The sequence below is a fragment of the Salvelinus fontinalis genome, chromosome 26 (genome assembly GCF_029448725.1).
Source record: "Salvelinus fontinalis isolate EN_2023a chromosome 26, ASM2944872v1, whole genome shotgun sequence".
NCBI lineage: Eukaryota > Metazoa > Chordata > Actinopteri > Salmoniformes > Salmonidae > Salvelinus > Salvelinus fontinalis.
Genome location: NC_074690.1, coordinates 47,045,773 through 47,051,772, shown reverse-complemented (window position 1 = coordinate 47,051,772; position 6,000 = coordinate 47,045,773).

Below are 6,000 nucleotides of genomic sequence, written 5' to 3'. Positions count from 1 at the left end.
CCAACGAATAACATAACAATAGGAAGGCTATTTGTAGCGGTATTGTAGCCTACTGTATCCCACCCCATCAACCAACTACTAGCTAGTGACAAGGCTACGTTGTTATCATTTAGTAATGTTGTACTGTAGCCTACTGCACCCCATATCAACCAACTTTCCAACTAACGTTAGTAGTGTTCAAGGCTATATTGTTGTCATTCAGTAATACTAACGGTACTGTAGCCTAACACATACATACACACATACAGTTGAAGTCGGAAGTTTACATACACTTAGGTTGGAGTCATTAAAACTTGTTTTTCAAACGCTCCACAATTGTCTTGTTAACAAACTATAGTTTTGGCAAGTCGGTTAGGACATCTACTTTGTGCATGACAACTAATTTTTCCAGCAATTGTTTACAGACAGATTATTTCACCTATAATTCACTGTATCACAATTCCAGTGGGTCAGAAGTTTACATACACAAAGTTGATTGTGCCTTTAAACAGCTGGGAAATTTTCAGATAATCATGGCATGCTTTAGAAGCTTCTGATAGGCTAATAGACATAATTTGAGTCAATTGGAGGTGTACCTGTGGATGTATTTCAAGGTCTACCTTCAAACCCAGGGCCTCTTTGCTTGATATCATGGGAAAATCTAAATAAATCAGCCAAGATCTCAGAAAAGAAATTGTAGACCTCCACAAGTCTGGTTCATCCTTGGGAGCAATTTCCAAACGCCTGAAGGTACCACGTTCATCTGTACAAACAATAGTACGCAAGTATAAACACCATGGGACCACGCAGCCGTCATACCGCTCAGAAAGGAGATGCATTCTGTCTCCTAGAGATGAATGTACTTTGGTGCGAAAAGTGCAAATCAATCCCAGAACAACAGCAAAGCACCTTGTGAAGATGCTGGAGGAAACAGGTACAAAAGTATCTATATCTGTCACGTTCCTGACCTGTTTTCTGTTGTTTTGTATGTGTGTGATGGTCAGGGCGTGAGTTTTGGGTGGGCAGTCTATGTTTTCTGTTTCTATGTTGGTTTTGGGTTGCCTGGTATGGCTCTTAATTATTGGCAGGTGTTTTGCGTTTTCCTCTAATTGAGAGTCATATTAAGGTAGGGTGTTCTCACTGTTTGTTTGTGGGTGATTGTCGTCCGTGTCTGTGTCTGCACCACACGGGACTGTAGCGTTTGTTCGTTCGGTTTGTCATAGTCTGTAACTGTTCCTACGTGCTTCGTGTTTTATGTAAGTACTCATGGTTTAGGTCAGTATACATTCGTTTTTTGTTATTTTGTAATCCTTCCCAGTGTTTGTTTTCGTGTTTCCTCGTTTACCTTAATAAATTCATTATGTATTCACAACCCGCTGCATGTTGGTCGAATCACTACTCCTCCTCTTCGTATGAAGAGGAGGAGGAACACCGTTACAGAATCACCCACCAAACCCAGATCAAGCAGCGGGTTAACGGACAGCAACGACAGCAGCAGTGGGAAAAGGAGGATTGGACATGGGAAGAGATCCTGGACGGTAAAGGACCCTGGGCAGAGCCAGTGGAGTGTCGCCGCCCCAAAGCGGAGCTGGAGGCAGCGAAAGCGGAGAGGCAACGTTATGAGGAGGCAGCACGGAAGCAAGGCTGGAAGCCCGCAAGTACTACCCAAAAATTTCTTGGGGGGGGGCTAAGAGGTAGTGGGCCGAGGGCAGGTAGGAGACCTGCGCCCACTTCCCAGGCTAACCGTGGAGAGCGGGAGTACGGGCAGACACCATGTTACGCAGTAGAGCGCACGGTGTCTCCTGTACGGGTGCATAGCCCAGTGCGGGTTATTCCACCTGCACTGGTAGGGCTAGATTGGGCATTGAGCCAAATGTCATGAGGCCGGCCCTACATATCTGGCCATCAGTACGTCTCCTTGGGCCGGCTTACATGGCACCAGCCTTACGCATGGTGTCCCCGGTTCGCCAACACAGCCCAGTGCGGGTTATTCCACCTCCCCGCACTGGACGGGCTACGGGGAGCATGCAACCAGGTAAGGTTGGGCAGGCTCAGTGCTCAAGGGAGCCAGTACGCCTACACGGTCCGGTATTTCCGGCGCTACCTCCTCGCCCCAGCCCAGTACCACCAGTGCCTACACCACGCACCAGGCTTCCAGTGCGTTTTAAGAGCCCTGTTCCTCCTCCACGCACTCTCCCTATGGTGCGTGTCTTCAGCCCAGTGCCTCCAGTTCCGGCACCACGCACTAAGCCATCTGTGCATCTCCAGAGCCCTGTACGCACTGTTCCTTCTCCCCGCACTCGCCCGGAGGTGCGTGCCCTCAGCCCGGTACCTCCAGTTCCGGTACCACGCACCAGGCCTATAGTGCGCTTCGAGAAGTCAGTGTGCCCTGTCCCTGCTCCCCGCACTAGCCTTGAAGTGCGTGCCGTCATCCCGGTACCTCCAGTTCCGGCACCACGCACCAGGCCTACTGTGCGCCTCAGCAGGGCAGAGTCGGCCATCTGCCCAACGCCTTCTGCACTGCCTGTCTGCCCAGCTCCGTCTGAGCAATCTGTCTGCCCAGCGCCGTCTGAGCCATCTGTCTGCCCAGCGCCGTCTGAGCCATCTGTCTGCCCAGCGCCGTCTGAGCCATCTGTCTGCCCAGCGCCGTCTGAGCCATCTGTCTGCCCAGCGCCGTCTGAGCCATCTGTCTGCCCAGCGCCGTCTGAGCCATCTGTCTGCCCAGCGCCGTCTGAGCCATCCGTCTGCACAGCGCCTTCTGAGCCGTCCGTCTGCCACGAGCCATTAGAGCCGTCCGTCAGTCAGGAGCCGCTAGAGCCGTCCATCAGTCAGGAGCCGCTAGAGCCGTCCGTCAGTCAGGAGCCGCCAGAGCCGCCAGCCAGTCAGGAGCCGCCAGAGCCGCCAGCCAGTCAGGAGCCGCCAGAGCCGCCAGCCAGTCAGGAGCTGCCAGAGCCGCCAGCCAGTCAGGAGCTGCCAGAGCCGCCAGCCAGTCAGGAGCTGCCAGAGCCGCCAGCCAGTCAGGAGCTGCCAGAGCCGCCAGCCAGTCAGGAGCTGCCAAAGCCGCCAGCCAGTCAGGAGCCGCCAGCCAGTCAGGAGCCGCCAGAGACGCCAGCCAGTCAGGAGCTATCAGAGCTGCCCTTCAGTCATGAGCTGCCCTCCAGTCATGAGCTGCCCTCCAGTCATGAGCTGCCCTCCAGTCATGAACTGCCCTTCAGTCATGAGCTGCCCTTCAGTCATGAGCTGCCCTACAGTCATGAGCTGCCCTACAGTCATGAGCTGCCCTACAGTCATGAGCTGCTCTACAGTCATGAGCTGCCCTACAGTCATGAGCTGCCCTACAGTCATGAGCTGCCCTACAGTCATGAGCTGCCCTACAGTCATGAGCTGCCACTCAGCCCGGACCTGCCACTCAGCCCGGACCTGCCAGAGTCCCTCAGCCCGGACCTGCCAGAGTCCCTCAGCCCGGACCTGCCAGAGTCCCTCAGCCCGGACCTGCCAGTCCCTCAGCCCGGACCTGCCAGAGTCCCTCAGCCCGGACCTGCCAGAGTCCCTCAGCCCGGACCTGCCAGAGTCCCTCAGCCCGGACCTGCCAGAGTCCCTCAGCCCGGACCTGCCAGAGTCCCTCAGCCCGGACCTGCCAGAGTCCCTCAGCCAGGACCTGCCAGAGTCCCTCAGCCAGGACCTGCTGCCCCTTATCCCGGTGCTGCCCCTTATCCCGGTGCTGCCCCTTATCCCGGTGCTGCCCCTTCATTTAGGTGGTTTTAGTTGGAGGGTGGTCATTGGGAGGGGGATACAGAAGCGGGGAGCGACTATGGTGGTGTGGGGACAGCGTCCGGAGCCTGAGCCACCACCGTGGTCAGATGCCCACCCAGACCCTCCCCTGGACTTTGTGCTGGTGCGCCCGGCGTTCGCACCTTGAGGGGGGGGGTTCTGTCACGTTCCTGACCTGTTTTCTGTTGTTTTGTATGTGTGTGATGGTCAGGGCGTGAGTTTTGGGTGGGCAGTCTATGTTTTCTGTTTCTATGTTGGTTTTGGGTTGCCTGGTATGGCTCTTAATTAGAGGCAGGTGTTTTGCGTTTTCCTCTAATTGAGAGTCATATTAAGGTAGGGTGTTCTCACTGTTTGTTTGTGGGTGATTGTCGTCCGTGTCTGTGTCTGCGTCTGCACCACACGGGACTGTAGCGTTTGTTCGTTCGGTTTGTCATAGTCTGTAACTGTTCCTACGTGCTTCGTGTTTTATGTAAGTACTCAAGGTTTAGGTCAGTATACATTCGTTTTTTGTTATTTTGTAATCCTTCCCAGTGTTTGTTTTCGTGTTTCGTTGTTTACCTTAATAAATTCATTTTGTATTCACAACCCGCTGCATGTTGGTCGAATCACTACTCCTCCTCTTCGTATGAAGAGGAGGAGGAACACCGTTACAATATCCACAGTAAAACGAGTCCTAGATCGACATAACCTGAAAGGCCGCTCACCAAGGGAGAAGCCACTGCTCCAATACCGCCATAAAAAAAGTCAGACTATGGTTTGCAACTGCACATGGGATAAAGATCATACTTTTTTGAGAAATATCCTCTGGTCTGATGAAACAAAAATAGAAATGTTTGGCCATAATGACCATTGTTATGTTTGGAGGAAAAAGGGGGAGGGCTTGCGAGCCCGAAGAACATCATCCCAACCGTGAAGCACGGGGGTGGCAGCATCATGTTGTGGGGGTGCTTTGCTGCAGGATGGACTGGTGGACTTCACAAAATAGATGGCATCATAAGGAAAAAATAATGTGGATATATTGAAGCAACATCTCAAGACATCAGTCAGGAAGTTAAAGCTTGGTCGCAAATGGGTCTTCCAAATGGATAATGACCCCAAGCATACTTCCAAAGTTGTGGCAAAATGGCTTAAGGACAACAAAGTCAAGGTATTGGAGTGGCCATCACAAAGCCCTGACCTCAATCCCATAGAAAATTTTTGGGCAGAACTGAAAATGCATGTGTGAGCAAGGAGGCCTACAAACCTGACTTATTTACACCAGCTCTGTCAGGAGGAATGGGCCAAAATTCACCCAAATTATTGTGGGAAGCTTGTGGAAGGGTACCCAAAACGTTTGACCCAAGTTAAACAATTTTAAGGCAATGCTACCAAATACTAATTGAATGTATGTAAAACCTTCTGACCCACTGGGAATGTGATGAAGGAAATAAAAAGCTGAAATAAATCATTGTCTCTCCTATTATTCTGACATTTCACATTCTTAAAATAAAGTGGTGATCCTAACTGACCTAAGACAGGGAATTTTTACTATGATTAAATGTCAGCAATTGTGAAAAAATGTGTTTACATGTATTTGGCTAAGGTGTACACATGTTACATGCAAGCATGTTAGCTATAAAAGTATCTATCCAGCAAGAATGTTGACTTCAAAAATAACAGAAGCCATGCTGACTTAGTACAATAAATCAAATCGGGTTGAAATAATTAACAGGCTAAATGTACTTTTCTGTGACATCCGGGTTGGCAGCGTTTCTCAGCCAGTAGAAATCATGAATCAGCTGGCATCATTTTTATGAATATATATACAAAGAAATTTCAATTGAAAAAAGGTAAAACGAAAATAATAGTTTGCTGTCTTCCAGCTTCAGTATGAAGTGACTGTGTTAGCTGTGTTGTTGGCTAGCTCCTTTGAACAACAGTGTTCTGATGAGTGAGCAAATGTTCTATGCCAGGTTAAATTTCGCTTCATTTTCTAATTGTTATGTGTGTATCCAAATAAATGTCACTAGAAAACAGCTTAAACCAATGCAAATGCAGCTACTTTGCTGTTATTCTGGGTGCACTGTTTGACGTGACTGTAAATTAGCCATAATTGTCTAGCTAGCAAGCAAGGGATACGATCGTTGCCAGCCAGTATGACAATGGAACATTTAAAACGAACGACTGGGTCGCGTCCATAGATACAGAATTGATAGAATGAATGACCAGCCGACTTGCGTAGCAACACTAGATTTGTTAATGGAATATTGT